A 10,264-nucleotide genomic window follows, 5' to 3' on the forward strand; every position below is an offset into this window, starting at 1 on the left:
GCTGGCTACAACTAAGTCTCTCCAGGCTCCCTTTGAAGAATCCTCATCTCACTTTATGTTGATGTTGAGCTAATTTCAACAGTATAGGACTGAGTGGAGCTTTCCCAAGGCTACAGATTTCCCAAGGCTGTGGTGCTGCAGGTTAGATGTTGGGCTGCTAACTTCAAGGTTGGCTGTTCAGACCCACCAGTCACTCTCAGGGAGAATTATGAGGCTGTCTGTTCTCATAAAGGTTTGCATTCCTGGAAATATTGGAGCACCATTATTCCGCATCCACCGGTTGGCCTAATCATTATGAAGCAGACTGCCATGTCTTTCACATGCAGAGCACCTGGTGGGTTCAAACCACCCCACCTCTTGGTTATCAGCAGAGCTAATAACCACTGCACCACACTGCACCACCAGGGCTTCTTCCCAGCTAGACTAGCCATTGTCACAGTAGAACTCAGAGGGAGGCTGAAGTCATAAGAAAAGGCATGTTCCTTATACTGTTAGCAAAAGTCCAACTTTCAGCTGCACGGCCACCAAGAATAAAGGATCAACATATTTAAAGAACATATGGTAACGTTACAAGCAGCTCATTTATTTTTTCAACCGCTCAAAAATCAGACCTGCTCACTTGACCATCTTATCTGCAAGAATCCCCTATCTGTAGACATGGAGGGTCAAAAATCAGATCACGTTGCCTTCAACTTGCAGGAAAGGGCTTGAGGCTTTATTCATTAGGCGATACCTATCAGGCAGCTGTTTCTGGGTTTTGTGGTTATCTCAATATGCAACGCTCCTTTTATTTTCCTTTATTTGTCTTAGTTTTAGGAGTCCTGGTGGTTACATGTTGAGCAGCAAACAGGGTCAGCAGTTCAAAACCACCAGCCGCTCCAAGAGAGAAACCCAAAGCTTTCTACTTCCATAAAGAGTTACAGGTGCAGTTCTACCTTGCCCCATAGGGTAACCATGAATCAGAATTGGCTCAATGGCACGAAGCTTGGGCTTTTTGGTCTTAGTTTCCTAGGCTTCTCCTAACAAAACGCCACAAACTGTGTGGCTTTACAATACAGACACTTATCGTCTCACAGTTCTGAAGTTTGAAAGTTCAAACCAGGGTGTCTCTGTGTTAATTCCTCCTGAGGGCTCTGAGAAAGAACTGTCCAAGTCTCTCTCCTCCCAGCAGCTGGCTCCCAGCAGCTGGGATGACAGCTGTATCTGCTTCCTCATCACATAACCATCTTCTGGCTAATTCGGTGTGTCTGCTCTCTTTTACAGGACCCGTCCTGTTCTGCTGGGACCCCATGTTAACTATTAAGATCTTCCAAGATTCCATTACCATTTAAAGTCACATTCACCGGTACCAGGGGTTAGGACTCCCGCATCCTTTTGTGGAAGACACCATTCAATCTGCCTGTCTGGGTGAGGTGTATTCTTAATGATAATGGTATTAAGAGGCCGGTATTTCTTCCATGTGATCTTTCGGATCTTTGTATTTCCTCTGTGTCTTTTCTTTTTTTCAGAAAGCACAACATGTTTTAATATAGGAGGAGTTAGGCTACACTGAATGTGTACTCAAGTAATGATAAAACATTTGCTTGGGGTTTTGTTTGTTTTTAAATCATTTTAGTGGGGACTTGTACAGCTTTTATCCCAATCCATCCATCCATCCATCTATCCATCCATCCATCCATCCATCCATTGTGTTAAGCACGTTTGTCCATTTGTTATCATCATTCTCAAAACATTTGCTTTCTATTTGAGCCCTTGGTTTCAGCTCCTCACATTCCCCCTCTCTCCCTGCTCTCCCCTCCCTCATGAACCCTTAATAATTTATAAATTATTTTGTCATATCTTATACTGCCCGTCTCCCTTCACCCACTTTTCTGTTGTCCATCCCCCAAGGAGGAGGTTATATGTAGATCCTTGTAATCTGTTCCCCCTTTCCACCCCACCCTCCTGCCACCCTCTCGGTATCATCACTCACACCACTGGTCCTGAAGGGATCATCTGTCTTGGACCCCCTGTATTTCCAGTTCCTATCTGTACCAGTGTACATCCACTGGTCTAGCCAGGCTTGCAAGGTAGAATTCGGATCATGAAGTGGGTCGGGGTGGGTGGTGGGGGGAAGCATTTAGGAACTAGAGGAAAGTTGTATCTTTCATCATTGCTACATCGCACCCTGACTGGCTCATTTTCGATCTCACACATTTCCCCCTCAGGTCTGACCCGTCTCCTGAACCCTTGGAGTGATATTTGCTATGTGGCTGGCTTTGCTGTTTTCACACTCTGGATCTACTGGAATAGAAAGCAACTTACATACAAGAATTAATTAGAGCAAAAGGAGATGATATTTCTTGGTGCAGATTCCATAAAGGCTGTGCAGAAATATGTGTGGTCAAAACTAAGCAGTTCCATTTACTGCAGGTTGTTTTTTTTAATCAACTATGAAAATGAGAGATTGTATCTTCTGTTGGAATAAAGCCTTCATTGTGCCATCAGCTGCTGCTTGTTGCTTTTGGGACCATTAAGGACATTCTTAGGGAACTCTAGAGGATTCTGAGGGCAGTTTTGTTTTTTCACATTTTCGACTGCTCCTTTATAAGAGGTCTGTGTATAGCTGTAGCATTTCTGAAAGCAAGAAATTGTCTCCTTGGCAGCTGAAGACATTTCTCACATCATCAAGCAACAGTTTGTACATCTTGATCCTATTCTTTTTTTATTGTGTGTTTCTTTGGCGTTAAACTGGCTACAAGAACCTCATCAAAAAGTCTTCACTCCCTTTGGGTTACAGCTGCACATCACACATAGCAGCCTGCTCCTATCTCATTTGCCAATCTCTGTCCTTGTTCCACACATACAGGGTTTTCTTTCGTGTCATGCAGACTTGCTAAGGTTTGAGGGTCATCTAGAAGATCCATCTGAATCCCTATTAATAAACGGGTACATTTGGTGCATATTCCTTAAGTTCTGGTGCCCACGGCTCTTTCCCATTCTGGAACGAGGCTGGATTTGAAGTGAGAGCACAGAAGGAAGACTTCAGTCATTGGGTAAGATAAAGGCCTCACACGACCCTGGTCTTCCTGTCCGGCCGTGTCTTCCCAGAAGGCTCTGCCTGTGTCGCGGTGGAAGAGGGCGGGCAGGTACTCTTCCAGGAAGGCATCGCCGACAGAGCTCATGAGTAGGCACATCTTGCTGACCACCCTTTCACCCACCACCATGCACTTGAGCATGAGCGCACCGGCTCGTGAGCTATCCTGTGGCCAGTCGGCCTCCTGGTATGGTCCCCCTCAGAGCCCCAGCCCTAGCCTGCCTGTCTTTTCTCTATAGAACCTTTGGACCTGTTGTCCCCATACTTAAACTCACTGTCATCAACAGATCGACCTATAGGTCAGGGTGGACTTCCCCTATGAGTTTCTGAGACTGTACCCATTTATGGAGTGGAAAGCCCCATCTTGCTCAGGAGGAGCAGCTGGTGGTTTTGAACTGCTGACCTTGCAGGCCGCAGCCCAACTCATAATCACGATGCCACCAGGGATCCCAGCAACGCTTAGTGTGCTCTCTTTATCTCCTCCTTTACTTATTCCTATTTTCCCCTCGAACCACAGCTCCACTGGTGTGACAGCAGGCAAGCCTTCTATGTCTGCCATCTAGACTCAGAGGCTCAACGGCAGCCTTGACAGCACCACGCCCCCCTCCCTTGGCGAATGTGTCCTGCTTAAGGTTTGTAGTTGTGTGATTTTCAAGAAATACTATCTCAATTTCCCAAAAGACTATAGCAAATACCTAAGGGAACACCCCATGTCTGTCTAGGCCTCAGCATTGCATTCCTGAGCCCCAGAGAGGATGACATACAGGGAACACTCAGTAGAAGGTTTTGGAAATTCCACATGCAGGATCTCACTGGATTCCTCTGAAATGGAGCAGGACATGCATTGCTTTCTTCTTCGTTCCCACCTGACTGAAGTAGAAACTGAGGCAAAGAAATATCTAAGTGCTTTGCTATGGCTAATATGATGAATAAGCAGGAGGACCGAATTCTTATCTAGATCACAGTCCCTTCCGGCTCTATGAATCTGACGAATCTTTCCCGAATGAAGGGCCAGCTGGGGTGAATATCGCTCTTCTGGGACAAAGGTGGGAGGGGGATTAAAGGGAGAGAGGACCTTTCGGAAGCTGTCCTCAAATATCTGGCTTGGGAAATGTCAGATCAGGTCGTTACAAGACCTTGATAAGGGCAAGGACATGATGAACCCTGCAATTATGTAACCAACACATAACTCCCAGGTATCTTTGTTGATGTTCCCTCTGCTTAGAAATAAGCAGACATCAAAGCGGACTGACAATATTACTGCTTGTTTAAAGCCAGGAGTTTGAGTAGGCGCCTGTTTGACTTCACACAAGAAAATGTTCATTGAACTTCACAGTTGAAAAAAGTAAGACTGTGGTATTTGCATAATGGTAAATGTGTCAGGTGTTGGGTAAATCTTTGATATCAAGCCCCAGTGCTGCGCTCCGTGGTTATAGTGGCTGGAGCATTGAAGCAGCACTTCCCTCCAAGCTTCTTTTGAGAGTATCAACTTCAGACTTCATTCTATGCACTCCCCCGTCCTTGTGATGTGATTTGATGGGAGAAGCACAATATGCCCTAGTTTGGGCTTGAACACAGTGACTCAAAATTTTAGTCTCTGCAATTTATATTCACCCACAAGACAAAGGACATACACTTCTATTTAATTGCCTCCTGTGTTGCCCAGAATTTAGCACCCGCGTTGAGTAGAAGTGGAGGGCTTGGAACTCATTCCACTTCAAGATATGATCTCTTACTCTCTCCCTGGGAGAGCAAGATATCATCTCTTACTCTCTCCCTGGGATAGCAAGATATCATCTCTTACTCTCTCCCTGGGATAGCAAGATATCATCTCTTACTCTCTCCCTGGGATAGCAAGATATCATCTCTTACTCTCTCCCTGGGATAGCAAGATATCATCTCTTACTCTCTCCCTGGGAGAGCAAGTTCCAGGGTTGAGTGTTCAACTTACACACTTAGGGATGGATCTTGTTTATAACCAAGGGACTGTCTGTATCTTCCTGCTGTCTCTGGATTCTAATGTGTTAGTGTGGTGAAAAGGGAAAAGGTGGGCGTATAGGGTACCTATGGGTGGATAGGTGCAGTAGGAAATTAGGGCTACTTCAAACTGTTGTTTCAACCTATGTCTTCTGACAAGAAGATCCCCAAATAAAAACTATCCCAAAGAGCTGCATGAATCATGTCTAAAGACTCCTGCAAGGGGCCCAAGAGACACTGTGGTCTCAGGACAACTTCCCTTTGACTCTTAAAAGGACCTTCAGACGCCTGGGTGTAGCTTCAGGTGCACGTTATGTAAGACAAGCTTTACCAGGGGAGACCAAGTACAACACACCTATGAAAAAGCTGAATAACGGCTTCAGCACAAGTCTAGAGTTAAAAGCAAAGTACCTTTTTATTAAAGAACAGTGTTTATTACTAAAATAGCCCACTCAACACCCTCCCTATTCACTCTGATAAATAAATAACCTTTTGTGATCTTCATGATCACAAAAGGGGGGAAGCAGGAAAATGAACCTCCCTTTCTTCGCGTTCTCACAAGGAATAAAAGCAATAATGAGAGAGAGAGAATTATTAAAGGAATTAATTGGTTCAGGAGATTATGTCAGCCGGAAATTTCAAAATCTCTTAGTCCAGTGACAGGCTGGAAATTCCAGCAGTGTTGTGACCCAAAATCAGGGGGTCAGGCAGTGGGGGGAGGTATATTTTGCTGAATGTGTATTCGTAGTCTTGAGACAGAGTCTTTCTCCCTTAGCAAACCTCAAATTTGAGGGGAGGGTGGGGGGAGGCAGTGAGAAAGACTTCAGGTATGCGTAAATGGGAGGTTCTTGGCATGGAGAAACTGTGAGTTTCCTAGTGAGTCACAGAAATACCACAGTTAGTTGGCTTTAATGTAGATATTTGTTTTCTTATACTTCAGGAAGCTAGAAGTTCAAATTCAAGGCACTGGCTCTAGAGTAGCGGCTCTCAACCTGTGGGGGGTCAAATGACCCGTTCACAGGGGTCGCCTGATTCATAACAGTAGCAAAATTATAGTTATAAAGTAGCAACGAAAATAATTTTGTGGTTGGGGGGTCGCCACAACATGAGGAACTGTATTAAAGGGTCGCGACATTAAGAGGGGTGAGAACCACTGCTCTCAAGGGAGGCTCTCTTTCTGTTGGCTCAGGGAAGGATCTTTGACCCATGTTTAGCTTCTGTTCCTTAGTGCTCTTCATGAGCTGTGTGTCTTCCCCATTTTTGCTTACTTCTCTGTGCCTTTTGCATTCTGTCTATCTCTCTACAGGCAGTGGCTTAATTTACACGGTGGGCTCATTACCATAAAAGAATGTCCTATTCCCAAATGGGATTGCATGCACAGGTATAGGAGTTTAGGATTTACACCCCATATTTTGGGGAACACATTCAATCCATGACAGGAATTTACTAGAAGTGGTGCAAGTTACAGTCACTTCTCATTTTTCTCAGTATTTATGTAATATAAAATCCTCAAGAACACAGAATTTATTAATACTCATCCATTGCTGCTAAGGGAAATGCAGGTTAAGTTCTTACAAGTCTCTGTTCACAAAATTTTTTATAAGTCAATCAATATATAACTTTGTGTCCTGTGTATTTCTGTTGATAGACACCTTGTTTAATACACTGTTGATTAATTAACCTTGAACTCACAGACGATAGCACCATAACTCCTGCCTGGATGAAGCTTATCCAAATATGTCTTTTCTCTGTAAGGTATCGCACAGTCTTCTTGCACTTAGGAACACTGGAGAACACTTCAGCACTGTACATGGGGAAATTTTTAAACAGCAAAACCACCAGCCAGAAGACACAAAAGTGCAGAAAACGTAGCACTAAGGATGCAGTGAAAAAGATGGCAGGAGAGCTGAAACGAGAACGCAGTGTCGCCCTGTGCCACCTCCACTAGCAACAGTGTGTGCTTGTGGGCAATTAAACCTTTTCAAAATAAATTGGCAAATGCCAGTCTTGAGATTACAAATAAATATTCACGAGGGAGTGAATTTGTAGTTATTAATCCCATGAATCATATGTGATGTGGTTGAGAAGCATTATTTATTTATTTCTGTTTGGTCCTGAGGTAGAATAGGGCAAAACAGAGACGCTGATCAAGCCCTGTCATCTAGTTTCCCAGACTGGCTGCTGTATAGAAGTTGTGGGTCAGAGTTCCATTGTCAGAGACAGCCCTTGACCATTTGAACCATTCAGTCCCTCAGGACAAATAATCATTAAGTGTCTCCTGAGTGATAAAGCAAACATTTCTAACCCTGCTGTATAACAGAACCACCCAGGAAGTGGTAAAAGCCTCATCCTGGATTAAATAACTTAGAATCGTTAGCAATGGAGTCCAGATTTATTATTTTGAATAACACCTCAAGCAATTCCAAAGTTCAGTCCAGGTAAAAACAAATGAAGACTGGCATGTTCTTTAGTAAGACTACCGACTCTCTTCTTTTCTGGAAGAGACATCATTGCCAATGGTTTATAAAAGCTTGGCAGACTAGTAAAACTGAGTTTTCCAAATGAGGAAATGGGCTTCATCTGGCATGGAATAGATGTCTAAATAGACACGTTAGAATTAATTCGCTTCCTTATATTTCTGTGCATTTACAAGGTTATTCTTGAGTAGCAAAGGCTCTCTCAGGCTTTAGAAAGGAGATATGGAAAATCTCTCTATCTCTCTCTCTCTCTCTCTCTCTCTCTCTCACACACACACACACAATTGCGTTTCAAAAAAAATTTCACTTATAAAAAAGGCAGCTGGCTGGTTTTGACTCCAAATCATAGGGTGCCAACTTCTGGTTATAACAAAGAGACTTTCTCTCGTGTAGGAGTGCAGGAAAGGGAATCTGTAGGGGGGTCACATTTTAGCACTGACTCTAAAATCCGTCTTTGGTATTCTGGAATTAGAGTGTATCACACTATCTTAAGTATCAAAATACTATCATTTTGTCAGTATAGTTTGTTATATTAACATCTTGAAGGGGAAAAAGGCCTATCATGAAGTTGTCTTGTGGATCTTCTGCATCATGTGAATAACAGCCAGAGATATTTTCTGCATTAAAAGTTTGGATCAAAGTTGAATTTGTTGAAATTGTTTCTCTAACCCGCTAGGTTTCATCTTGCTTGAATCCATAACCAATGCTCATGGAAGCAGCAGTCAAGAGATCGAAAGGATGCACAGCCTTGGGTAACTCTGCTGCATGGCACCTCTTTAGAGTTTGGAAGAGCAGGGAATTCATTTTGAGGACTAAAGTGCACCTGACCCAAGCCATGGTATTTCTCATTGCCTCATGTATATGTGAAAGTTGGGCACTGAATAAAGAAGATTGATGGAGAATTAAGGCATTGAATTGTGGTGCTGGTACAGAATACTGAAGGGACCATGGACTGACAAAAGAGCAAACAAATCTATCTCGGAAGAAGTACAACCAGAATGCTCCTTCGAGGCAAGGATGACGCTTCCTCTCATGTACTTTGAACATGTTGCCGGGAGAGATCAGTCCCTGGAGAAGGACCTCGGGCTTGGTAAATAGAAGGTCAGTGACAAAGAGGAAGGTCCTCAAGGAGATGGACTGACACAGTGGCTGCAGCCATGGCTCGACAATTGTGAAGGGGCAGAGGAGCTGGCAGGGGTCAGCAGGAGTCAGCCTGGTTCGATGGCACGTAACAACAGCAACATCTCTTGGGAAAAAGGAAATGACGAGGGAGAAAATCTTTTGAAAAAATGTAATAGGAAAGCAGCAATTTCTACATGGATAGATAACTCTGCATTGTAATCTTCATTATACATGATATCTAAGGAAAGACAGAAATGCTTTCTTTGAAATAAAAACTCTAGCTCTCTATCATATTTTTTTAATTCTAGGTGTGGAAAATGTTATCATTTCCCCATGTGAGAGAAATATTCAGCTATATCTTCTCCAAGTTATCAATCAAGAGATGGGATTATTGGATGGAGAGATCAGAAAGAGTGTGGTGTGAGTTGTAAGCCTCTCCCTGTAATTCATGGACCAGAGCTTTTCCAATAGCTGGAAATTTCTGCCAAAAATATAAAATATGCTGGAGAGTCAATATTCTTTTAGAATCACAGTTATTTAAAGTATTTAATAATTCACTCTTTCTTTATTATTAATCCAGTTCAAATTTTTATTATATAATGGCAACATTTTTTTAGCAGAAAGATAATACATGTTTAATGTTTTTCATACATTACTGTTATTTCTCATTTGCAAAAGTTTAAAAAGTTGTATTTGAAATGTATTAGTTTTCATTTTTTAATCAAATTATATTTGAAATGCATGCTACTCATTTGATACTTACCCCAACTCTATGCGATGGGGACTAGATATGGGGAAACAGACTCAGAGAGGTTAAGTCATACAGTGGTAAATAGAGTTGGGAGTTAAAGCCAAGATGATGTGTAGACACTGTGTTATGTTGACACAATTTGAAGAATAAAATCGTGCCCACTCGAGACGCCAGCATTTTCATTTTGCTCTAGTATTACAGCTACTACACCTAAATTAAAATCTTAAGGATGGGAGGGCATGAGCAAGGTGTAAAGGGGGGAAGAACAGTTCAGATAAGGAATAGTATAGGCAAAGTGCTATCGTGGTCCATGGAAGGAAACAAAAGAAAGTTTAAAATGGCCAGTTAGTCTGTCTATATTCATGATAGTCAGCAAGTATTTTCTTTTTGTTGCTAAGAAAATGGGTGTGTGTGCTGGAATCCTTAGTGGGGCGTGAAAAATAAACTTATTTTCTTACTAGGATAGGTTATTGATACTTCATCTTGGGGCAAGTGGATCAGAAATGAGAGCTAGCCATTGGATGGTAGAGAGGTGACTGAGATGTTGAAAAGAAATGGAAGAGAAGGAAATGGCTGAGGTCTGGTGGAGACGGAGGACGTTTGAAGGAAGAGGAAGCCAATACAAAAGTAGAATAGACTATTCAAGTGGCGGCTGTTATGAATTGAATTGTGCTTGAAGATAATCAAGCAGCCATCTAGCTCAGAAGCAACAAAACCCACATGGAAGAAGCACACCAGCCTCTGTGACCACGAGGTGTCGAAGGGATCAGATATTAGGCATCAAAGAACAAAAAATCGTATCATTGTAAATGAGGGTGTGTGCAGAGAGGAGACCCAAAGCCCATCTGTAGGCAACTGGAT

At 42.8% G+C, this 10,264-nt stretch overlaps 1 pseudogene; it reads right to left on the reverse strand.

Annotated features, from left to right (window-relative positions):
* Positions 1 to 2,658: 2,658 nt before the first annotated feature.
* Positions 2,659 to 3,635, reverse strand: LOC101644418 (annotated as a pseudogene).
* Positions 3,636 to 10,264: the final 6,629 nt, after the last annotated feature.

This window comes from Echinops telfairi, unplaced genomic scaffold, assembly GCF_000313985.2.
Source record: "Echinops telfairi isolate 266 unplaced genomic scaffold, ASM31398v2 ScPeMD7_7422;HRSCAF=8460, whole genome shotgun sequence".
Taxonomy (NCBI): Eukaryota; Metazoa; Chordata; class Mammalia; order Afrosoricida; family Tenrecidae; genus Echinops; species Echinops telfairi.